The sequence below is a fragment of the Zalophus californianus genome, chromosome 13 (assembly GCF_009762305.2).
Source record: "Zalophus californianus isolate mZalCal1 chromosome 13, mZalCal1.pri.v2, whole genome shotgun sequence".
NCBI classification, from domain to species: Eukaryota; Metazoa; Chordata; class Mammalia; order Carnivora; family Otariidae; genus Zalophus; species Zalophus californianus.
The window spans coordinates 41,881,823-41,908,944 of NC_045607.1; the positions used below are offsets into that span (position 1 = coordinate 41,881,823).

Consider the following 27,122-nt stretch of genomic DNA (forward strand, 5'->3'; position numbering starts at 1 on the left):
CTGTCAAGAGAATGAGCAGTCTTTGGAGGACAGTTGGGTAGTTTCTTAGCAAAGTAAACATACTCCTACCATACAATCCAGCAGTTGTGCCACTTGGCATTTACCTAATTAAGTTGAAAAGTTATGTCCACAGAAAAACCTGCACACAGATATTTATATCAGTTTTGTATAAAATTGCCAAACCTTAGAAGCAACAAAGATGGCCTTCAGTAGGTGAATGGATAGACAAATCCTTGCACATTCAGACACTGGGATATTATTCAGCATTAAAAAGAAGTCAGCTATCATATCATGAAAAGATATGAAAGAACCTTAAATACATACTAATAAGTGAAATAAACTGACCTGAAAATATTACATATTGTATGATTCAACTGTATGACATTCTGGAAAAAAAGAAAAAAAAAACTATGGAGACAGAAAAGTTCAGCAGTTGTCAGGTGGGAAGGGGGAAGGAGGGATGAATAGACAGAGCACAGAAGATTTTTAGGGTCCTGAAACTATTTTGGGTGATACTATAATGGTAGATACATGTCATTATACATTTGTCAAAACCCATAGAATGTACAACATCAAGAGTGCAACTTAATGCAACATTTGGACTTTGTGTGATGATTCTATGTCTGTGTAGGTTTATTGATTGTAACAAATGTGTCACTCTGGAGCAGGATGTTGATAGGCAGACTCTGCAGAGTGTGGGTGGTAGACAAGGGACATATGGGAATTCTCTGTATTTTCCACACAGTTTTGTTGTGAAACTTGAAGTGATCTAAAAAAAAAATTATGTCTATTTTTAAAGAAAGCATAGGGCCTTGGAGAGTTAGTTAAATAACTTGATCTAGAAGACTTCAATATGTGTTACTGAATATTCAGACCTAGAACTTAACAAAACACAACTTTGAAGGTCTTGAACTCACAGAGGTTTGGAGAAAATGTCACTGAATTAAGAACAGGCTGAATAGTGTTAAACCTTTCATACTACATTAGTCTTTGGGATCTTTAGTTCCATTGTAAAAGTGTAATTTTTTAAATAACAGAATCCTAATTTAGAGATGTACAAGTGATGAATGCTAGCATGCTATAATACATGCTTATTATAAATGTATTCATAATGAAATAAAATAACCATGATACAAATATCATTGAGCAAGTTTTAGTCAGGTAGGAAAAAAGCATGAAGAGCCACAATTCATGTCATTAAATCCCAAATTGTCCTGAAGCTTAATCTTCAAAAATATGTACACAATGGTCACATGTATCATGTCTTTTTGCAATGAAAATATATCAGGTTATAAGGTGCCTTTCTAAATCTAAGTAGTTCATAGATAGGGCCACCATTATGTAGACATTTCTCCAATTACCAATTTTCAGTCATGATTCAGTCAATAAAGCCTTAACTAATTTTGACAGAATTTTCCATCCAAAACTAATGTGTATTTTTTAAGTTTAGGCTGTTAAAGCCAAGCTATGAAATGATCTAGAGGAAAAGTTGTATGCTTCTTTGTAAGAAATAATATTGTATTTTATTTAAAGTCAGAGACATATTACAAAGTATTGCAGTGATAAGAAGTGCTCTGGGGTTTTTTGAACTGATTAGCTTTTGTAATTTACTTGATGATATGGTTTCCACTTAACAAAAAGCTTATCAAGAGTTACAATGAGGATGAAATGTGACTCCTTAACCTATCTCACAGTAGATAGGTTATTGCTATTTTCCTTAATAGTATTTCTATTTCAGTTAAATATGGACACATGTGTTTCATAGTACTTTTTCCAAGATAGCAACTTTGATTTTTTTTTCTTTAAACAAAGGTCTGTACTTTTGGAAATGAAATGAACTATAGTTTGGAAAGAGATGGTACCAATTTTTAATAACTCTTGAAACTCTAGAATTCTTCAAAACAAAGTTTAAAAAAATATTCTAAGCAGTAGGTAATGCTTTTTTTTTCAAAGTCAGTTTTATTGTGTAATGTAAAATTTCATTTTCAGAAGTTACACTCAGCACCTTAACTGTCAAAAACACCTAATAGGTTTCAAGCAGATATGCTGCCCCCAGGTATGCTCTGGGGTATTGTGAAAGAGTCAGTAAATAGGAAGCAGGTCTAGACAGAACACAAGGAAGAAGAGGAAAGGAGGTCAGAACTAGGGATCATTATCTTATATCAAGGTTTCTGGTTTTAAATTGAATTTCCACTTTACTTGCCTTGTGAGTTCACGTGTGGAGTTCTAATCAGTCCAAGAGTGAAAGGCTACTTGAATAGACAGAAATAATATATTCTTCATAAAATTTTGAAAGAATCTGACACCTCACTTCTGAATCCCAGGACATTAAGTATGGAGATTATGTGGATTCATTTTTGGATTCCACTGAGAATAAAATAAATAAGTTGATGATGATGATGATGATGATGATGATGATGGTATCAGGGACTCACCAACTAAGGAAATAATAGAAGCAAAGTCATTGTGCTAAGAAATAAAAATTTAGATCATGTCACCTTTTTGTATTGTTTCTGACAGGACAAATTTCAGCCACTTTAGCTCATCTTAATTCGTTTTCAATGAAGGCCAACATTTAATTAATTAAACAGCTTTTTCATTTGGCATTAAGGATGTCTAGCTTCCTGTAACCCATCTAGTATCTTTGAACCTCACTTGCATGCAATAATAATTTCCTAGTCTGAACTTCCAATAATAACTCATCTCTGTTTATATATGGACACTCTTAATCCTTCTCTTAATTTGATTTACCTTCTATTAGAGTGCAAACTTACTGACACCAGGCTCTATAAATGTGTTATCACCCAAGTTTTCCTGATTCCTATTAGATGCTAAAAAATGAATTCATTCATTCATTGCTGAGTAAACAAAACAGTAAATCAACTTGAGGCTGTGTTGGAGACTTTTAATTCAAGAAGTTAACTACAGGTTTGCAATGAATGTAAAAGGCTTTTCTACATTTAGTAAATTTGCTTTTGCTTTTGCAAATCTTATTCATGTGTAACTTTAGATAAGCCCATTTTGTCATGTTGGGGATACAGCACAATTACCTGTCATTACCATGTTTCCATTTACTAGGAGCCATGTAAAGAAGGTTTTCTCCAAACTGTGGAGTTAGACCATGGGAAATGAAATGAGTAGTGGAGTATCTTGGTGTGTGTATTTGTTACAATTAATTTGGTGGCAAAATGTTGTCTTAATAGCCAACTGAAAGCAGAAGAATAGACAAAGATTTTGGTAGCTTAGAATAGCTTCAAAAAGTACCAACTAAAGATAAAGAAGCTGCTATCTAAAGGAAGTTAATAGTTTATATTATACAAAGAAAATGAGATTGATAAGTTCACAATTAAGGAAGAAAAATAAGAAAAAAATCTCCCTATTATGCTTTATTATCAAGTTTTTTTAAAGGAAATCACAATACACATAACATAAAGGAAAATTAGCGGAAAGAAAATTGATCCTAATATCACTTCAAAAATACTATTATTTTTGTTAAAGTGAATTCAGTAGTTCATGCATCAAACCAAAATATGTATCTTTCAAAAACCATTATCATTGGTCAAGTTATACTTTTATATATGTATATATTGTTTTACTTTTCTTTTAATTTGAGTATAGTGGATACACAAACATTAGTTTCATGTGTACAACTTATTTTTATATTTTTAATTGCAAGAAATCAAATGATTCAGAAATCTATATATTTTAAAGTAATATCCTCTCATTCTCCAGATGCTTTTTTTTTAAACAAATGTTTTTTATACTCTGCATATTGTTCTGCAATTTGCTGTATTCACTCAACAGTATTGGAGACTTTATTGTATGGAAGTACTACAATCTACTTAATTGTCCACTTACTGACAGGCACTTAGGCTATTTCCCCAAAATACTACCATAAACCATTGAAAATGCATTTCTATCATTTGATTTTTTGCCTTCTATCCACCTACCTATCTATCAATGCATTTATGTTGATGTTTTCCTAATATACATTCCTTGAAGTAGAATTGCTAGTTTTAACCTTTTTAAAAAGTTAACAGCTATTACCAAAGTATCGTATAACATAGATTCTTATCTATATGGATATAGATGTGGATATGGGTTTATACCTGTAAAATAGATGTATAAATCTATGTATGGGTATAGATTTTTATCAAGAGTGCATGTGAATACTTATGTATGGATATAGATTTTTATCAAAAGTGCATGTGAATACTTATTTTCCCATTCTTTGCACAAGTTGGATATTATCATTATTTAAAACATTACACCTGTATGATGTATATATCAATTAAAGTTTCATTTATTTGACATTTAATCAAGTTGAACATTTTTCATATATTTATTGCTTAATGAAGCAGCATAGGAATGAATGTAACAATTGTTGAGAACTCAGTGACATCTGCTTTTAGGGTTTGCCCTAAGTTAAGCCTGCCAGTTATAAATAGCTCTGTTCACTATCAAGACCATCATGACAAATTTGAAATGCCTTTTCCTTGTTCTGTTCTTTTATAGAAATGCTGATTTTCTGTATCAGGATTTGGAGCACATAAAGTCTGCTGACAGTTCAATGGGTACAGTTCACATACAATAAATTTCATAAGCTGCATAAAGAGCAATAGGCAGGATAAAACCATGAAAACACATTTATAGAAGATGTCCTGTCATTTAATGGGAAATTGTGGTTTTAATAGTATCTATGTAAGTGACTCATTTACTTAGTCCCTGAAAGATAAGAATCCAGCTCATGTATAATTCATGTAAGGTCTCGAATATCCTTGCCCTTCCATTCCTCATCCCTAGACCCCCCAACACTATTAATATATGAAAATATGGTTAAATGCATGGTCTCTAGAGATGGACTGCGTAGGTCTGGATTCTAGTTCTGTCTGCCCATACTAGCTGTGTCATTATGGTCAAGTTATTTAATTTCTTTTGCCTTGGATTCCTAATTTTTAAAAATTAGGATAATAATATCTACTCCATGGGATTGCTGTGAGGACTACAAGAGTTGGTATATATGTAACAATTTTAGGTAGTGTAAATAACCATCATGTGATTGGTATAGGCATTATTTTCATCAGGAAGTCCTTTGGATGATAGGAAAGGCCATTTGAGGTATGGCAATGAGTGAATTTACTGAAAATATGAATACAGATACAGAAAAGAAATAGTAAGATGCTAAAAGAATAATTCACATATTCAAAAATTTACCCATAGGAAGAATTTGGTACAAGGAATTATAAAGGATATTTCTTCCTTATCCTTCTTCCTTCAGAATCGTATGGGACCCAGGAGACAGAATACAAGTCTGTGCTGTTAACACTTATCTACCATATTTGAATTAATATATAACAATGAGAGACTGGTCTGGGAACATAATCTGTAATCGCAATCTTTAAAAGGAAAAAAAAATGGGTTCCATATCCAAACAACTGACTTACGAAAGATCTTTTGGAAAACCACATATTCAATTAAAAATTGCTTAGTGTAGGAGTTTTTAACTGTGCTACAGAAGTTATAGCTAGAAACCATAATAATCTAATATTTTCACTAATTATCATCTTATATGCTCAAAATGTCAGTAGACACGTGGATATTGATATGGTTAGGTATCATACTTGTTGGTAAGAATAAATTGGGTAAGTACCACCTTCTAATAGGATATACATAGAGAGAATAAATTTCACCCAGGTAGAAGTGCTATCACCATCATGATGAGAAGGAGGCTTATCAAAGCATTGATTTAGAGAAATAAGAAGCATATTAATAATTATAAGAAATAAATTTCTAAAGAAGAAATACATTTTACCCACAATCCCACCAGCCTTTTCAAGCCACAGTATTTTTTCCAAATTCTAAAAGGACTATTGATATTAGACTAGCCTGACATTTCAGAACCATACTTTGAATAAGACCTAACTCCAAGATAGAGTTCAGAGTAAGCTTGGTAAAAAGGATCTCATCAGAATCTAAGGTTAACTCTGGAACAAGACCAGACGTGAGCAGATGCCTTTTTTGTGCTTCCATTTCACCTGTACGTATGTGTGGTAGAATAATTATTATATTTTCACAGTCTTTTGCCAAATCTGGGGGTCACTACAGGGATGGCCTTTTAAGATTCCTTCATCTCAAGTACATAGTAAAATGCCTGATCAATGGTAGGAATGCAGTAAATATTTAATGGATAAATTGTTAAATGAATAAACTATCAGTTACAGAAGTAAAAGTGAAAAATGGTACCAAATTTTAGGTGTCAGAACATATTGGCTTTAAACATATGTCCTTGAACTATGTAGTGGAGTTTGGGATTACTTTAGCAGCAAAACAAAACTATACAGTAATTTAACAGTTTTTCCTGCTAATACTAATAACATAATTAAGACTCTTGGTGCTGAAACTTAGAAATTGATATGAGGATGTCGTAGTGCAAATATCAATTACTATGAATCATCATTCATTTAACATTTCTGTACTTTTTCCAATCCAGAATTAAGCTTTGCAGATAATAAGAACTGAGATCAGATCCCAACTCTGGGACTTACTGGATGTCTCTGCTTTGAAGTTTTCTCATTCATTTTAGTCTCATTTTCCTAATTTGTTAGATGGATTTAATAACAAATTATATGTGTCTTGGTGAATTGCATTATATAGAGTCCATAGCTTTGCTCTGACATATAGTAAGAATTCAATAAATTCTAGCTGTTGATGCTACTAGGTCATTATTTTGCAATAATAATCTATTACAATGGTAGTAGCCAGATACATCCATATTATTATGCAAGCTTTTAAAATCCTCTTTGCTAAAACTCCACATGGAGACATAAATCACTTTCATGATATAATATGCACATTCATTATATAAATGTTGGGTACAAGTTAGCCAAGATTCCCAAAATCAGTAAGATATGAGATGGATATTCTCTTAAATTTTTTAGTATATAGATGTGTTGCTTCTTTTTAAGAAAAATTTTCCCCCCTCAGTTCCATAAGGATACAGTAGGGAGGCTAAACAAAACATTCTATCAGCGATTAAGACATAAGGTTTGCTTGCACATGGAGGATAGAGGATATAGGGAGAAAAAAGTCAATTTTTGATCCAAAGCAGTAAAGGTCAGAGATGGCCTCAAGTGCATTTACTGTAATGTGGAAAAGAATGAAAAAGCCTACATTTTATGAATATTTTGTTTCCACAAATCAGCTTTACCCCAGGGTCAGCGTTCATGAAAATAATCAAGGTTGGTGAAATTAATACATTAACGTTATATGTGATTTGAGAATGTAAAGAATTCGAGGGTGAAATGGCGTCTTGTGAATTAAATTTTTGACAGAATGACCTGATCCCATCAAGAATGTCTACCAGAATCTCTTGACAATCATTGAAACACATCCTTATCAGAGAATAATTATTTTGCTTTAAAGCAGTAGTTTTCAAACTGTCATACTCAGAGCCATGGTTCCTAAGAGATGCTGCTGGGCTGACACTGTGTGTGTTCAGTAGAGGTTTGGCCAGCATTGCATCAGATTTGATACAAACCCTGCCCACTTGTCCCTCCACAGCACCACCTACATTCAACCCCACTTTTATCTGTTCTATATAATGAAAAACATTTTTTTTACCTTTATTTTCAAGAATGGTTCCACTAGGAACATATGTTTGAAAAACACCATGTGATGGCAGTGTGTCTGTATGAGTCTTTGTTAAAATGCAAATAGAATAAACCTATTTTAATCTCTTAGTCAATCCTTGGGAGTGAGTTGGCATGATAGAATGTGAAGGGTTGTGAGGTATCTAAAAGGTTCATTGTCAGGAGAAGTGAAGGAGGAAGATAGAGTGGAGGACGGAGGAATTTGCCTGAGGAAGTGGGAATTGGGTGGGATGGTTTGCGATAAACCAGTGAAAGACACAGAAATATTAAAGACAAAGCATTTCTATCTTCCTATGTATAGTTTTTGGTTGGTGTTTTTTGTTTTTGTTTTGTTTTGTTTTGTTTTAGAGCAAGCGAGTGAATGCGTGCGTGCAAGTGGGGGAGGGGCAGAGAGAAAGAGGGAGAGAAAGAATCTTAAGCAGGCTCCACACACAGTACAGAGCCTGATGTGGGGCCCCAACTCACAACCCTGAGATCATGACCTGAGCCCATATCAAGAGTTGGAAGCTTGCTTAGCTGACTGAGCCATCCAGGCACCCCTTCCTATGTATAGTTTTGATAATATCTCTTGAAACAATTTTGAAAAATATTTGCAAAACTACTCATGAAGGGAAAATAAAATGCTCTAGAAACAGATGCCAACAATTTTTCCGGGTGGGAAATGATTGCTTGTCCCAAGGCAGTAAGAGTAGGCAGAGCTCAAGGGATAAAAATAATCAAGTGACATTTCAGAGAATTGGGTTTCATGACTAATAGAGTGAGGGAGGAAAGTTGGAGAAGACAATCTAGCTTGAACAATGGGTCGATGGTGGTACTACTAGTCATGAGTGATACTGTCTTATCTTAATATACACTGTATACATTTTCTGTTGCTACATAACAAATTAACACAAATTCAGCAGTTTAACAAAACAACACATTACACATTCTTTTTTTTTTAAAGATTTTATTTATTCACTTGACAGAGAGAGACAGCTAGAGAGGGAACACAAGCAAGGGAAGTGGGAGAGGGAGAAGCAGGCTTCCCGCTGAGCAGGGAGCCCAACGTGGGACTCGATCCCAGGACTCTGGGATCATGACCTGACCTGAAGGCAGACGCTTAACGACTGAGCCACCCAGGCGCCCAACACATTACACATTCTTATCTCACAGTTTCTGTGAGTCAGGAGTTCTAGGTCCATTGCTCAGGGACAGGTCCATGTCCAAGTCGATTGGCAGGTTCATTTTCTTGTAGTTGTAGGACCAAGGACCCTGGCTCTTTGCTGGCTGTAACTCAAGGCCACCTTAAGCCTTGAGCCACCTCTACTGACTGTCTTCAGCTCCTAGAAGCCTGCTCATATTTTCTAAACACTACCCACAGTTCTTTGCCATTAGGGCTTCCCTAATAGAACTGTGTACTTGTCAAGGCATCAAGGACTGAATAAAGTGTCTGCTATAAGGTACAGTCTTTACATAATCATGGAACAGACATGACATCCCATCATTTTTGCCATATGCTATCGGTTAGACTCAAATCACAAGCCCCATTCACAATCAAGGGAGGGATAGGTTGAAAGGGCATAAACACCATTGGAGGAGGATCATGGCGGCCATCCTAGAGTTTGTCCACCATACACATGGAGAAATCAAAATGAGCTAAGGGGCTAAAGAAAGGCAGATGAAGCATTATGGGAATGTATGGGCACAGATATTTGTATAATAATATTAATGAACTGAGAAAACAGAACCTACAATGTGGCTTTTAGTGAGTATTTGTGCAGTACCATGAAGGTGACTTACAGTGGTTTCCTCTTCATTCTGCTTGCTTAATAGTTTACACATATGTTATTATATCCGCCTGCCTGTACTTAGTTGTGTTGACAATAAATTAATGTGGTAATTAGTTCTCATTGTTTAAATGAGTTTATTTTTAAATGAGGAACATACCTTTTGGGCTTTTGAATGGCAGATACACCTGCACCCTTCCTCGGGCAATTTCCCTTAATGAAACCATGTCACCTGAAGCAGTGACACTTCTCCATTTAAAGGAGTGTGGTTACAGATAATGTTGACAGCATGAGATTTTAGGTCTAGAAAAAGCCTGCGGCGAATAGATTATGTTTAGGCACTGAAAAAACAGACACGGTATTCAGTTTGTGCCCAAGCAAGCTAATTTATTTCAAACTTGTGACGCTTTGTTTTGATAACTTCTGAGCTTGTTCTTGGCTCAGTGCATGTTTGACTGAGAAGTCTTCCTTTCTAAGTGCTTCCTTTTGTCACGACACCTGCAATTTAGGGGACTAATGAGCTGAGATCATAAAGTGAATCCTTAAAGTTTAATGGGGTCATTGTGATACCCTCCGCCAGAGGTAATGTATTTCTGCCTTCCAGTGTGTACCGTAACCACAGCAACTGTGCGTGCGAAGGTTCAGTTTTTACCATATGTGTAATTATAGGAATGAGCATACAACTGTTTTAAAGGATGGGGTTTTGGTTCAGAATTTCAGGAGCCTGTTGAAAGTTAACTGACCCTTTTTTGCAATATTTCAGACCTTTTACTTTATCCCATGCTTTATGCAGCTGACACTTCTTTCTCCTTTTTTCCCCATTCACTGAGTCAATGCTAATAACTGTAACTTGGCAGCTTCTCATTTTATGATTTTTGGCATGGTCATTATATCTTATTACAATACAACTATGTTATTATATAACCCTGTTTTGGGAAATCAGAAAATAGAATTGGCATCAACAAAAACCATACTTTGTACATTTCCACTAAAACAAACAAGCCAAAATAAACAAAAATATACCATAATTCTGTTTAGTTTGAGCCTGCGTGTGTTTATTAAGTCAGTTTCTGCAAAGAGCATGCAAAGGTTAATGTGATAGATTGAACAACAAGCACATTGTGGAGTAAAGACAGATCTGGGGGAGGGGGCACAGTGGTGGGGAGACGGGTAGATGGGGGGGCGGGTGGAGGATGAATGACCTACATATGTTCACTCAAATTAGTGAGGAGTGCCAAAAGATGGACAATTTTTTTTTCAGAAGACGTATTATAGAAGAACCTCCAGCATAGTATCACAATAGCCTCAGTTTCTCATAATTTCTGCCCTTGGCATTTTAAAAATGAACAAGGAATTTCACTTGACTTGGCCAATTATAGATTATCATTTGAAAATTCAAACATACCATTGAAAATTAACTTGATGTAAATCTCAGTTATAGTGAAAATGAAACCCTACCTTGTAAAAGGGACTAGTATTAAGAGTTTCAAAAATGCCCCTTCTCTAGTACAATGTCATTTATATTTCTCTTTTATATAAAGGCTGTGCCTAGCTTTAAATATGAGCTGACAATGTTGTCTAGTATATAAATAAATTAGTGTTTCCTAACCTATAGAGTTAGCCACCTTGCATGGATAGTTTGTGGGTTATAATGATTACTCTTAATTTAATTTTATTTTTTCATCATTGTCCAGGAACATTTTTTTTGTCATCTCCCCTGCTTTTTCTCCCATAAATATGGTCAATAATGTAAATACTTTGAAAAGTAGTGTAATGATTCACCTCTGTTAAGATGAATACCCATCACGAGTGTAACACAGAATTTGAAATGACACATCTTTTAAAGGTATCTTTTTCTTATATTCAACATGAATTTCAGTGTTTTAAAATTGGATGCTCAGTGGACTATGGATGTTTAGACACTCATATCACTGGAAATGATTATTGAAATCTGTTCTCATATAATCTAAGCCAAGAAAAACAAACAGGCTGAAATGAATATCCAGCAAGTATAACTTACAGACAAAAATGTTCAAATGGGTGTGAAACTGCATTTAGAGGCTTGTTATTGTCTCTAGAGAGTAGTAAAGTGTAGGATTAGGTCTAGAAGTTGACTATTCATTATGGATAAAAAGCATGGTCCAAGATTAATGAGCAGGTGTTTTACTTGCTGTTTATATATCTATGTAGTTTGAAAACAGTCCCATGATTGTACTCTATGAAATGAAATGTTATTTCAGGACCTTTGAATATTGATACAAATTTTCCAGCTGGTACTTAGCCAGACATTTTGCACTATTAGTGTTCAGGCCAATTTTGAGCTATTAAAAGCCAAAAAAATTTAGTTTTCTATTTTAATGAGCTCTTTTGCACTATAGTAATTTTAAAATGTCTGTTTAATCAATAATATGTACAATACCAGAGACTTTGGGCATTTAAAATGTCAGTCGTTTAATTTTGAAAAATGGATATTGCCCTTACAAAATCATCTGGTCAAGCATTTGCATTATATTACACTTAGCACAGAGACTTACATTGTACTTTAGAACATCTTCATCAATTATATCAAGAAGATGTAAGGCTTGGGGATCTTTACATGTGATATCCAATTACCAGATCTTAGGACCTGATTAATTTTACCAATTTCTTCTTCACACAGTGCAACAAAATGGCAGAAGGAAAGAAAATTAAGCTGCTGTAGAACTGTCTAAATTATACAGCTAGAACTTTTGGTTATTGATTCTCTCTTTGTACAACCCCTTCCCCCACACTCACTTCACTTGCTTGTACACATAGGTAAAACTTTATCATGCAGGCATACAACCCCCGAGCTGATGAATTCTAGAATGCAGGAATGACTTTAAGTACTGACTCTACAGGGAATGGTGCAAGTGAGCGGTCATAATAGAATTTGAGAAATCGTAAGGAAATCAGAATGTGTAGATTTATATACCTACATACACACACATACACACACACAAACACACACATGCTCACACAACATATAAAAGTAAATAGCTAGATGATTGGTTACCAAATTTGTAAAGCATCTTTGGAATCTCTGACTTGGAATATAAGTAAAGGGGAAAACACAAAATTCACTTTAAAGAATTCTAGGGAGCATCTCAAAGACAAGGGGGTCATTCTCCAAAATGACTAAAACTTAGAAATAATGGAAAGTCTATATGAAGATCAGTTATGAGAGAGGATATATGATAGCAAAACAGAAAAATCTAATAGACTTCAAATAAAAACCTTAAATGGAAAGTCAAAATCACAGATCTTTCTCATGTCATGTAATTCTGATAAAAGCAGAAATTTATTTTATGGCAACTAAAAAGTGTTCTGGAAGGGATATCGGTTTTTATGTTATTGTAATGGTAATTAATAAAGAAAGCTATCAGTTGAGCACTTACTATTTACCAACCACTGTGCTTTCATTTTATTTTCATTTCATTCATAAATTAAAGCCTATTTGATAGTGTAATTCCACATCTAGATATGAAGACTTTATGACTCACAGAGGTTAAGCATCTTGCCAAAATTACACAGCTGCTAAGTGGTAGAGCTGAGATTCAAACTCAGGTCTATCTGACCCTACGAGTTACTGTCTTAGCTAATATGCCTACCTCTCCTACTACCTACCTCTCCTCTTCCAGGTGCCATAAACCCAGAAACTTCACATCAGGCATTCATGTCATTTGATTACTAGTAACTGGTCCCCTGTTTAAAAAAAAAAAAAAAGAATACCTGGGAGGAGCCACACTTACATTATTTGCATATTCCTGTGAATTACTGTCTGAGAGTCTTGTCCCTTCTAGAATGAAAAAGATAAACATTGAAGAACCTGGTGTAGACTCAAATTAGCTATTTTTTATTTATTCTTTGCATAAGAGAGGGATAAAATAACTTAAGGGGTACTGAAATTGGTTTGAAAATGTAAAGGCAACACCTGAAACTAATATAACACTGTGTTAATTATACTGGAATTAAAATTAAAAACTTAATAAAATGAAAAAATGTAAAGGCCAAAAAATTAAAGAAACAAAAGTTTAATACATCATTATACTTATATAAAGAGTATGAGTACATAATAACAAATGTGTTATTTGACTGCATGTCAGAAATGGCTGCAGAGAGAGGGAAAGGAAAGGAAAAAGGAAATACATTATTATTTGATGAGCATCTACCATGTGTTACAGAAAGCAGAGGAGAGTTAGACATGCTTGCACCATAGCAGATGCTAAATGAGTGAATGACAAAACTTCCTTGATAAAGATTGATTGCATTCTACATCAGACTTTTCATTTCAGCGGTATAAATACATTATGAACAGATTATTTAATCAGCAAATAATTATTGAGCCCTGGTTATGTGGTAGGCACTGAGACAGAAGCATAGTAAGTTACCATTTATGATTAATATTTCAGTATTCTATAAACAAATTATTACAATATAAGTGTAATAATAGAGGCTTACATCAAATTGCTTAGGGGCATAAAGGAGGAAATGGGCAACATTCTTAATACTTAGGGTTGGGGGACTTAGAAAACTTGACTTAAGAAAAACAGCTATGATCTCTCCATGGAAAGGCAATGGAAGGACATTTTTAATAGTAGAGTCACAGTGCAAAACTAGACAGATGTTGAAGATATGCCCATCTAGGGATTAGTATGTACTTCACAGGGACAGAGCTGGCACAAATCATGGCTCATTTGTATTGCTTTAGTGATGATTCCCTGGAACCTGAAGAGTGATTATATGACTTCAGAAATTTCTTTCAGCCTTTAGAGTCAATGAACAGCAATAAGAATGATAATAGCACACTGATTTAATATGAAGTATGGTAAGACAGTGGGCAAAGTTTGGGGTACAGCATTAGGACATGTAAATGCTATAAATACTGGAGCAAACCAGAACCTTTTTCAGAAGATTTGTTAAGACAACAGGGGGTGCCTGGATGGCTCAGTCGGTTGAGAGGCCAGCTCTTGATTTTAGCTCAGGTCATGATCTTAGGGTCCTGGGATGGAGCCCCACGTCAGGCTCTGCGCTCAGCATGGAGTCTGCTTCAGGATTCTCTCTCCTTCTGCCTCTCCCTCTGCTCTCTCTCTCTCAAATAAATAAATAACTCTTAAAAAAAAAGTAATACGACGGGTATTGAGAACTTTTGAATTCAATTCTGTCTATACTTTTTGGGTTTGAATAACTACTATATCTAGGTCCTTTCTGATTTCATAATTGAAAAAAGTCAAAACATAATCATGATTTACAAAAGAAGAATACCAGAAATAGATTATAGTGTGTCTTGCCATGAGATGGATTCTTTCTGTTATTATCTCAAAAAGGAGATGGTGGGAAGACTCAAAATCATTCTTTTTAGCTGTTTTCCAATTTTTATTACTCCACCAATTAACTGAATAATTTACATCAGAGAATATGTGTTTTGTTACCTTTAATTCAAAGACATCTTACTGTAGCTTTCATTAAAATTTACTTTTTAAGATTCCTGTATTTTTAAAATAATAAAACACTGATCTGCTTTAGAAATAGAATCAACTTTCTATAATTAAGTTTTAATATAAAAATTCTTCATATTATTTAACTGTATAATTTCCTATTATTAAACATATTCAAAATAATTGAAAAATTTAACAATATTCATAATTAACATAGTTCCATAAGTCCTTAAAATTATTTTAAATATATGGCAATGTATATAGTATGAACAAATTTCCCTAATATTTTATTAATTTGAAATCATATTTCTGAGAACACAAAATATTGACTCATGACTCTAGAATCATATCCATAACAGTGAAACTGTCTTATAAAAGTACCTGGCAAAATGAATAATGATGTAAAGAAAAATTTCAGGAAAGTAAATTAAAACCTCCTCAAGATCCCTAAGCAATATCCTGTATTATTAAGAACTATGTAAAAAGCCTAAAAGATGACCTATGAAAATTGAATCTAGGCTTTGGTGATGACTCTCATTGAGAGGTTATTTGCAAGAAGAGAAAATTTAAAGCAAAGAATTGACAAGGCCACAGACATGCCAGTAAGACATAGTCCAATGAATGTGAAACAGACTCAGGAAAGGCCAGTGTAGTTGGGTTTCTATCAGCCCCTTTCCACCCTCATTCATCACTTCCAAGGTTGTACTGATGTTCCAGTGTTCAGGTGACTGAGCAGCATCACTGAGAGTGACTGTCATGAGTTCAGGGCCATTTCTTATGAAGCGTCACACCTGTCCTTTCCTGGGCAGCAGACCAGCTCAGGGATCAGTCATTGCAGGAAAGGGCTAAATATAAACCTAACCACTGTGCTTAGACTTTGGCAACAGTGTCCTCTGAGGGTAAAATGAGTCAGAGAACACTTATTACAGGGTCTGGAAGCCTAGGTCCTGCTCCCAGCTCAGCTTGCTTTCAGCGACTCACTCAGTCCCTCTGGATCTCTACTTCCTGATGTGTTCAGATATGACTTAGGCAAGATCATTTTATGGGTCCTTCTAGAATAAAATTGTTTTATGGGGATTGAGTCATAAACTTTCACTGAGAAGAGACTATTTCTCATGAGTCCACACTCTTCTTCCTAATCTTCACTATAGATTTTTCTTTCAAAATTCCCCAGATACTACTTAGGCTAAACTATTAAAAGGAACACATTTTGGGAACAGTACTGAATATGATGTGGTGCTTTCTGCAGAGATATGACTCTAGCTCAGGAATTGATTCATCCAGTGTAGTTCTGATCCTCTACTGTGGATCATCAGCTCCAGCAACCAAGTATCTGTTTCCCTAGGCAAACACATTCCACCCATCTCCCTGTCCCTCTCTCCTTCCTGCTTTCTATTTTTTCTTTTCCCCACATCCCTTTTTCTCTGCCTTCTGTAGAAGGGCTGAGGCAGTAATGTTAAGATACAGAGACTGTGTACAGCTAGTTGGAATGTCTATTGTGAAAACACCACTGGACGGAGTTGGAGTCTGCTATCTTGCCTCTTTCCTAAAGGAAGAACTTAAAAGGACTGGTCCTTACTATCATCTGGTTACCAGCCTTCCATCCACTTTGTCAGAAAAGGCAGTGATAGTAGAGAAAAACAGACTGAGTTAAGAACAAACCAAGAAACAAAAACAAAATGAAAACAACCTTGAGTTTGGGATTCACAAACAGCAGGGTTTAAACCCTGGCTCTGTTCCTTATTTGCTGAATAAAGTAGGGAGATAGGCTGTTGAATTCTGAGTCCAGGTGTCTCCTTTTCTGTAACATAAGAATCATGACCTCATGAGTTCATTAATAGACAAGGTTAGGATGCCTGACACACAGTTACCACGTTAGAGTGGATAAAAAGTCTCCTACATACAATTTAAGTATGCAGGCAATAAAGGGAGATTTACTAGTGTATCTGAAACAGCAGCTTGTGATCTATGATTTTTTTTCCAGGACAGTGACTTGCCCTGTTTTCCTCTTCAGTCTTAGTCCCTGCCCAAGGCATTTATTCAATAAATACATAGTGAATAAGAGAATTGTTGAACAGTATCATTCAATATATTTTTCAATATCTTATAAAAGGAACAATATCCATGTCAGAAGAAACTAGGGTTGATCCATGTTTCAAAATGACTCCAGAGCCCCAGTTCTTAAGCAATATACAATAATACCTCTGCTCTGGTATTAGAGAAGCAAACTGAAGGATAAACACAAACACTGTCCGAAGTGTTTTCCAAGATGAGTTGTAAGCTATAAGATATTAAAAGATGATGTGAATATTCCTAAGAAAGCAGGAAAAAGGGCAATTCAGGATTTGGTATGCACACTTTTCTTTTATACTTTTGTCCCCAAATCTACATTTAAATGGAGGTTATAAGGGTTATGAAATCTGGGTATCTAACATCATTTTTTTGCTATAAGAGTCTTAACATTTTTTTTTTTTTTTTGAGGAGTAGGGTAGCAGTAATTTTCTAAAAAGTGTCTCAGGACATTTTCATTGATTATGCCTTAGGTTTAAAACAACAATTCAAAGAGATCGGAGCCAAAGGTAGAAGATGAATTATGTGGGAAACTGGGTTTTGAGATTTTCTTGGAGTAAAATCTAGTCATGAAGAACTGTATTGCAGCTTTGATAATGGTGAGGAGTTTTTTTTTTTAACTCAGAAATATCTTATCAGAACTTTTTCCTGAAAGTCATCAGATTTTTTTTTAAATCTACTAATGATAAATCAAGACAGAAATGAAAGGGGATGAAGCAACTTCCCAACAATTTTTTTCAGATGTGTTAGTCATTTCTTAAATACCTTTGGATTGAGAAATAATTACATGAATACAATATTAAGAGTTTTCTTTAGTTCCAGTGAACTTCCCAAACAAGTGAAACAGACTGCCATATATTATCCCTGTCTTTGTTATATCAGAGACCCATGTGCTCAAAGATGGCTGATTTGTATTTTTTTTCAAATTATTTCTTCTGTGCACTCATAGATTTACACATTTATTCAACTGATTTATTCAATAAATATTGATTGAGCTCTTCCTAAGCTAAGCACTGTTAGAGGCACCAAATTTGTGGTGGTAAGAATATAACCATGGTTCCTGTTCACCTTGAGTTGGCATGCTTATGAGAAAGGCAAATATAATCAATGTAATTTCAGATAAATGTAATTATAACTTATATAATTATAGATAATTATAAATATAAATATAGATAAATATAATTTTACTGAGTAATGAGAGCTCACATTTATTGGTGCTTAATGTGCCAGGCACTGTTCTGATTGTTTGAATGTAACTCATTTAGTCCCTACCACCATCCGTTTGGGTAGATAGCATCGTATCTCATGTTATAAATAAGGAAACTGGAGCATAGCTAGGATAAACAACTTCTCCATTGGCATGCAGTCTAGCAAGTGGTGCATTGAAGATTCAAACTCAGTAAGTGGGGGTATAAATCTTGTGCTCAAAACCAGTACATTATTCTGAAAGAAATGGCAGAGAAGGAAATCTTGAGAAAGCCATAATAGAATTTCAGAGGGGACTCCCATTTAGAGTGAGGTAAATATTTGGGAGTGACATTAAAGCTGAAACCTAAGATGGGAAGGAAATAACTGGGCAAAGAGTAGGTAGAGGACTGCTCTAACAGAGGAACAGCCCATGTAAGGGCCTTGAAATGAGGCTAAGTTTCTGGCATAGATGGAGTCTGTCAAGTGAGGGGGAGGTCAGGATGTGAGAATGAAGTCAACTCTGGCCAAATAGGAAGGAGAAGAGAGGGGGAGGTGAGGAGAGGACAGGGGGTAGGGAGAGAGGGAGAGGAGGAGAGAGGAAAAGAAATATAAAGTTTCTGAAGTACAAAGGAAAATCATTATTTATAGAAAGACATGATCCAATTGATATTTTAAGATAATTCTGGCTGGAATGTAGAAAATGGGTTGGAAGGGAAGGAGGACAAGTAGAAAGACAGGAGACCATGAGAGTAATCCAAGGAGTAGGTCATGGCTTGGATGGGGTGTGGCAATGAAAAGACATGAAAACAGACTCAGGATGCACCTGAGGAGGGGAGAGAATCCAAATCAACAATAGTTTGGGCTCTTGGGTTTGGATTTCTGATGTACAGTACTACTGCTTGACATTCTCACCATTGGGATTATTAACCTCAATTAATATATTTTCTCCCAAAGGCCTCAATTAAAATGTACTAATATTAACTAGAATCACATTGGCTTTTTTTCATTAGTTTATTAAATGAAGTTTATTAAATAGAACAAAAATTTAATGAATATGAATTAGGCAGTTGTAAATGGAACACAGGTGAATAGGGCTAAAGAGACTACCCAAGAGTGTTGGAAGACTGCGTTGAAGGTGAGGGATGGGAAGTGAGAACCCACTTAAGATGTGTACTGAAGTCTAGACTAGTCTACTCAGTAAGTATGTTTGGAGCTGGCAATTCCAGCCGGGTTTTGCAGAAATGTCCATGCTCACGTAGGTTTCTCAATTTATTCATTAATTCACTTTTACAATAAATACATATTGGATACTGGTTTACTACATGTTTGGTACTCTACCAGACATTATGAATATTTGGTAGACTAGGTAGGAATGGCCATGCCTTTAGAAAGATTTAACTCTATCATTTTTCACTAACCTGTTTCTACAACCCTATATGGACTTCAATGGCTTGATTTTTTTGATTAAGTGTGGTTAAGATGGTTAAGGCACATTTTTGTGCATACTGTTTCCAGAATGCCATTATTAGTATCTCGTAATCAGAGATATTGCATTATTGCTAACAGCTCAAGCTCTGGAGTCATGAACCTTAATTTAAATGCCAGTTCTGTTAATTACTTGATTAGTCAATCTCTCTGTGCCTCAGTTTTCCACCTTTTAATTGAGATAGAAATAGTATCATCTGATTGTTGTGAGAATTAAGTGAGCAAATATGTGGGAAGTACTTCGAATAGTGCCTGGCATGTGGAAAGCATATGATGTATACTTGTTGTTACTATTATTATTTTAATGTATACAAGTCACAAAAATGATCTTATATGTATATGTGTGTGATTTAGAGATATATTTTTAAGACATATGTTTTAAAGCCAAATGAAATATACGGTTCACTTGCAAAAATTTGTAGCTATAGTAGAATTTCAACTTTTTAAAAGTTTAAGCACAATGAAAACTTGAACTTGATTGACCTAATAAAAAGATAGCAGTGTATTTTTTTTTTATTTTTGGGTTTTGAAAGATTAAAGCAAATAAAAATACCAGTATCTGTGCCATGTACCTCTCTAAGAAAGTCAAGAACAAAAGGAAGTATAAGTCACCAAAGCAATCCAGAGTGAACTCCTCATCATTCTTTTGGGAGCCACCAAACAAAGCAGTTTAAAATTAGACCACTTAAAACAGAGAAGAATCAAAATTTCTCCTTTTATTACTGTTCTTCTCTACTGAAGAATAGGCGTTGTGCATTTTATACTAAAATAGAATTTAATGTACTGTACTTGCAAGATTCTCTTTTGGCAAAGTCTAGGGCAACATGTTGTAAGTGGAATCTCTATAGAGTGATTCTATCAAGTAATAATGTCATTATGCTTTTTTTTAATTTGGAAATATGTTTACTTCCAATATTAAAAAGTTCTAGTGAATGCCAGAGTCAAAATTACTCAGTGGATTTATTTCTATTCTCCTTCAATATTCCCTGTATTGCTTCAGAATATAGTATTGCTAATTTTCTATATCAGAATTATGAACTATATAGCTGAATTCTTAGAATTAGCAATTCTGTTTTGTGATATTAAATTTAAGAATTATATAGCTACTTTTGTTAAATTAGAATTAAGATCGAATGAATGGTATATTCTATTTTTTCTATCCTAATAGAAATGTAATGTTGAATAAATTTATGATTCTAGGAAATGTCATTTATATTACGTCAATTTGTTAGGAATATCATGTTATTAATCAAGTTGCTAAGCAAAAACACCTTGTTGAAAATATTTGATATTTTCTTAATAAAAATTTTTAGTATCAGTTTAGAATTTAACATTAATTAGCAAAGCAGACAAAAGAAAGAGAAAGCTTTTATTCAGAACTTCACTTTTATCTAATGACCCAGAAATCTTAATCATAAAACATTAAATCATCCAGTTCTGGTCAACTGCACTCATTACAGGTTTTAAGTTTTATTAAGCACCATTGCATTCAATTTAACATTTGTCCTAACCAGTCCCATGACCAAAGCTATCCATAGTTGATACTTTGGAGGTAGTGTTACATAATGGAAAGGTCTGTGATCTTGAGAAAATTATTGTGTCACTTCTAAGCCTCAGTTCCATGTTTTTAAAAGGACAGTACTACCTACCTCGCATGGTTTATTTTGTGATGAATATATTCAATTTTGTTTTTAAAACATCATAATTAGGCTCATAGTAGGCAGGTTATTTCACTTTTTCCTTCTATTTTATGACAACAATGAAAAAAAATTAATAATATGAAGATGATGCAGATGTCATATAACAATTCACAACTTTTGGTCTTTTCTGTGTATGACCCTCTCCCTAAAGCAGGGTGGATCAGTTCTCTAAACCAAAATCTAAGCTATGCAACATGTTGATGGGATTTCAAGTCTTCTCCCATTTCTCCCAGTTTGAGATAAAAAGATGGCCATCACTAGAAAATGTTGTGGGAGAGGAGACAAGAATGGTAAAAATGTCTGCTCTTTCATTTAAAGCAAGGATTTTCAAGCTCTTTCCCCCTAGAAATGTAAATTCATAACTAGAGGGTATTTATTCCTAGAAATACAGTGTATTTATTTTCCCTCTAAAATAGCACTGAAGGTCCAGGAAGACTGTTATTTTTTATTTTTTGATTCTAAATACTCTGACACACCACCATAAACCTAAGGGGTATGCTTATCCCAGTTTGAATGAATTTAAAATATTGCTTATCCTTGGAGATTATTATACTCATCTCAAGAAGTAAATAAAACAACCATTATTCTTTTACAAATTACATTTGCATATATCTAACCTTGAAGTTAAAGTCACTTGTTTGAATAGGCATTGAATCTGCCCCAGTTGTATCTTAACAATATTAATCCCTCTGAAATTATTGCTTCAGCATGTTCATTGAGCCTCTTTAACATTTTTTTTTCTTTCTTCACTGTTCTGTCCTCCTCTGAGTAAGATGTTCTCTCATTTGTAGACAATAATAGCAGTAAGAGTTGCCCTTTGATCCCTCACTGAATTCTAGGGAATGGGGTAAGTGTATTGTGCTCTAATCCCCCCACAAATCCAGTGCTGTAATTAGAGTCATTATTGGATCAGTACTGCATACCTGTTTGGGATTCAGCTGCAGTATATAATCATCTCATTATAGAAAGACACTAGAAATGAGGGAGGCAATATCATGTAGTGAAGAAAGAACAGACTTGGAAGCCAGAAGGCCTGGAATATTGTTTTATTTCCATCAGTAATTAATCGCATGATCTTGGTGGTGGGGGGAGTGATGTAATTTTTGTAGACTTAACATCAAAAATTTTGGGTATATTTTATGAACTATTTCCAGGTTGACTTTCCAGATTTTTTGTTTAGGTACACTGCCCGCTTTAGGTATGATTTTTATTGAATGTCCTAAACATGTGGGCTATTTTTATTTTATACATGAATGGGCTTTCTTTTGTCTACTAAATGCTTGCAAATACACATTCATCAAGTCCTCATTTTTTGTGTTCTAGACATTATCACTTACCTCAAATTGTGTACCTCAATCAAAATGTTGATGGTATAGTTCCTCAAATTCCTTGTTTTGAATTTTGTCCCCAGCTCCGTGGAGCCACTACCACCAATTCTTATGAAACTGATTTTTTATATTCTCCCTCTTCTTTCTCTGAACAATATATTCTATTACTAATACCCTTCTGCTGTTTTCCAAATCATTGTGGTATAAAGGTTCTCCCCAGATTAAGATGAGTGAGTCCCATGATCTGGGACCACATCTGGGCTTGCCTTCTCCTCTTATATGTTACCATTAGGTATAGAATGTGATGCCCCATTATTGTAATCATTGATTTCGTTTTTAGGGATTATGACTGCATTTCTTTCCTCCAATGTTCCATTAATAACCTAGCAAATTTTGAAGGAGTTTCTACTTAAACAATTGTACTCCTTCAACTCCTACCCCCGCTCCCCAGAAAATATGCCACAGACACATACACTTTTATAAATGTGTTTTATCAACACATTTCCCCCATCTTCTTTCTCCATTACCTTGTCTGTTCCCAACTTTATTTTCTTCCATTTAGCAAAATAGTCTTTCTCTGATCCTTATATCTAGTGCCTTCTTTTGCATTCATACCATTTACTTTACCATCATAGCTTATTTTTCATCTCCTTCAAACAATATTTGTTCTTAATTAAAATTATCTTCTTCCAGAAAAATTAGGAAATTCCAGTGCGTGGGTTGAAGAGATAATACACATTCTTTCTTCCTTAAAGATGTCATAAATTTAATCTTTGAATGTAATCATAGGCAAAAGGACTTGTGAGGTTCTAGGATCATTGCCCCACTCCACTGGAATTCTAAAAGACAAGTTTCAGGTAACTAGATAGTGGATTTTGTTTGGTAATTTTCATATTTCATATACATTTTTAATTATTCAATAAATGCTTTAGATATTAATTTTTTTAATATTCAGAACTTAAAATTTATAATTAGTTGGAGGGGTGCCTGGGTGGCTCAGTCAGTTGAGGGTCAAACTCTTGATATTGGCTCAGGTCATGATCTCAGGGCCATGAATTTGAACCCCATATTGGGCTCCTTGCTCAGTGGGGAGTCTGCTTGAGATTCTCTCCCTCTTGCTCTCCTTTTGCCCCCTCCCCCTACTCCTGCTCACTCTCTCTCTCAAATAAATAAATAAATCTTTAAAAAATTATAATTAGTTGGAAAGAACAATTTATTTTATGGAACAGGCCACTTCTGACTTAGGTTTTTTTATGCTGAGACATATGGTGTATAAGACAATGGCTACTCTCTGCAAATTGTGACACTGTATATGTCTTGTTGATTAGAGATGGGCATATGAAAGCATCTATAACAGCACTTATCACACTGAGCCCTCAATAAAAGTTTAGGGTGGTTTACTGTAGAATTATAAATAACAAAATGAAAACAAGGCAAACAATTGTGAATACAGAGTTAGAGGATGATGAGGTATTGAATTAGTTGATGTGTTCTCTGGAAAGTAGGATAGTTCTGCAAAATGCCTAGAAATTCATAAAATGTTGTGCAGCAATTCCTGGTATTTCATTATTTTTCTGGCTAGTATCCCACTATTCTGAACTTTAGAATACTCTCTTTCCTGCCAAAAATGGTCAACAGTTTCCTTCACAGTTTGTTTCTCCCTAATGTAAATGTAGCTTCCAGTATCTTTCTAGAATTTAATGGGACATGTTATTCACTATACAGAATTTATTTGGCTGGAAAAACATCTTTTCTTCAAAGTGAGTTCTAATATCCAATAACTGACAAAAGAGACAAGCACGTAGTGAGGGATGTAGTTTCTCTATCTGTCCTTTTTATCTATTCACCTATCTATCCATCTCTGTTGAAGAGAAATATGTATTATGTAAATATATACATATTTATATCTACAGATATTAAATACATATATTTAGTTTCCAATAGTAGCCTTTAGGAAAATTGAGTTGGTAATGTAATTTGTATAAATTCAGCCCTTAATTAAGGGTTCTTTTGGTCACTCTTGCAATGGATTAAGAAGATGCTCATTTTTTTCTGTTCTAACCTGCTACAGGTACCTTTACAAAATTATACTTCTCAGTTAGGAGCACCATTTCCCCACCATCTCTGTTCCTACCCTGATATTCTTTGTCACGTACTGGATTAGAGGTTTTCAGTTTGGAGGGTGGAGGGCAGATGTCCATGATGCTGATTCATTGAGATTTGTGCCTGAATTTAACAGTACATGAATGAGGCTTATTGTGAGGGAGATGTAGGAGAGGAATGTAATACAGTTCCTATTGTACCTAAATAGTATGTGTTTGTGTATGGTGAAATGGAGAAGTAACAATGGACAGCAGCAAAATACCTATATATTTTGCCTATCACTTTATTTCTCTTTTAGCAGGTAGACGGGAGAAAATATGAGTAAAAAGTTTCATCTACAAATAATTGAAACACGTTGTGAAAGTTTGAGTTACTATTTTTTTACTGTCTATAGTATATATTATCTAGAAGCAGAATTCACTTAAATGCCAACATATTGCATATCAACTTATCAAATGACTTATCAGTCATTTCTCACATTCTGTGAATCTTTTCCAGGAAAATTATGAGACATGAAATAAAAACACTTGCTAAAATACAGTAAAAAAAGCCAGTGGGAAAGACTAAACAATGGAGCTGACACCCACTACTACTTAAAACTCAGTGTTATGACTAGAAAAATATTTATGTTGGTAATGTGTATATAATAAGAAAATATTTCAATTACAAATATTTTACTTTTCATAGTACTACAGCCTCTCCCAGTAAAATAGCATGCAATTGAGTGGCTTTATTTTTATTTTTTTTGTGGTGTATTATTATCTGGAGTCTATTTTTGTGTCTTGGAAGTTCCAGATGACATAATTTTCATCACTAGATTGTACATTTAAAGCTAAGATAACAGCAATATGTAGGGAGGTACTTTTTAAAAGCCATCATGGAGTGATTATAAACATTTCATAGCTGATCAGCATCATTTTACCAAGGCATATATTGCTCTAAATGCACTCTTTCAACTTCCTTATATTTATAGAGATTGAAGAGTACCACGGGAAGCCTGTATTGCTGTATCATGTGCTGCTTGTGCTTCTAAAGCGTCCAGTGGATTTTTAATCATATGAGGTAAATACTAAATTTATTTTAATTATATTTTCAGGATGAAATGAAATACCATTTTGTGTCTTCAGACTTATTTTCTTTATAACAAGAAGGAAATTAGTTTTCTTTTATTTAATCATGCATTTAATTAAGTAGTCCCCCTGGTTTGTGAGCTCCAAAGTGACTGGGAGAAGTAATGGCATATCAACAATCCACTGTTAGGCTTCTACATTTTTCTCTATAAAACTATTATCTATGTTACATGTGATATGTTTCCAGTAGTCTGTATACCGTTTTTATTTGCTTAAAGTGATTTTTGTCCTTTTAAACACTATGGTAACATAGTTCAATGTTCTAGTTCAAATTTATACATGAAGCATAATGGCTAAACATATTTTCTTTATTAATACTTATGACATGGGTAACGATATTGGAGGTATATATCGCTATTAATTTGAAGTGGAAAGTGAGTTATTTCTGGGCTTTTTTTTTTTTTCTTTAGTTTTGGCAGGCAGAACATTTACACATTCTATGTTTAAGAAAAAAATACACCTGAAAGAATAGAAACTACTTTATAGCCTTTTAGGGGCCTTTCTGTGTGTGGTGTAGATAACTTTCTTTTCCTTGCAAAGACTTACTAGTTTTTCTACCTCCTCTTTCTCTGCTGGTGGTCATCAAGCATTGCAACAGGGTTTTTATTTTTTTATTATTTTTAATTTTTGTTTCGTTTTGGTTGTCAGAGAACAAATGGAAACATTGGCAATCGCTGTTTTCTGTTCACCACCTAACATTACAGGGAGAGGAATTAGGAATTGAGGGGTGCCCAGAAAGATAAGTCTTGGCAAGTATCTGTTAAGGAAGCCCTCATTTAATGCAACTACAGGGACACATATGGGGCTGCTTGCATATGTCCTCATGAAGACCAAAAGTGAAGCAAAGAACATTTTCTTCTGAAAAATGGGTGTCCTAGAAAAGAAATAGGCCTGCTTCCGGCACTCTCACACAAGTCTATCAGACAGACAACGATGGCAAGGAAAGAATGCCTTTGTTTGTGAACAGTCTACCCAGGTATTAATGGTGGACACACACACACACACACACACACACACACACACACACACACACACACACTGTTGTTTTGGGGCCAAAGGAAACTGACACTTTCTATACACAGAAATATAGATTTAAATGAAAAAAAGTATGTTTCAAGGAGCAATGGAAGAAAAATTAAACAGTCACAAAATATACTGACTTGGTGAGATTTTTTTTTTTTAAACAATAAAGACATCATTGACCAAATTTAAATCATGGACTGCATGATGAGGCATATGGCTCACAT

The 27,122-nt window shown here is 34.5% G+C and overlaps 1 protein-coding gene across 3 annotated transcripts in view; it reads left to right on the forward strand.

Moving 5' to 3' along the window:
* LINGO2 (leucine rich repeat and Ig domain containing 2) overlaps positions 1 to 27,122 on the forward strand; it is a 1,255,110-nt gene that overhangs the window by 492,120 nt on the left and 735,868 nt on the right. For all 3 annotated transcript variants that reach the window (XM_027614289.2, XM_027614287.2, XM_027614288.1), the window contains one exon: positions 25,719 to 25,807. The gene's annotated coding sequence lies outside the window, so the exon portion shown is untranslated. The remainder of the gene's footprint in view (positions 1 to 25,718; positions 25,808 to 27,122) is intronic.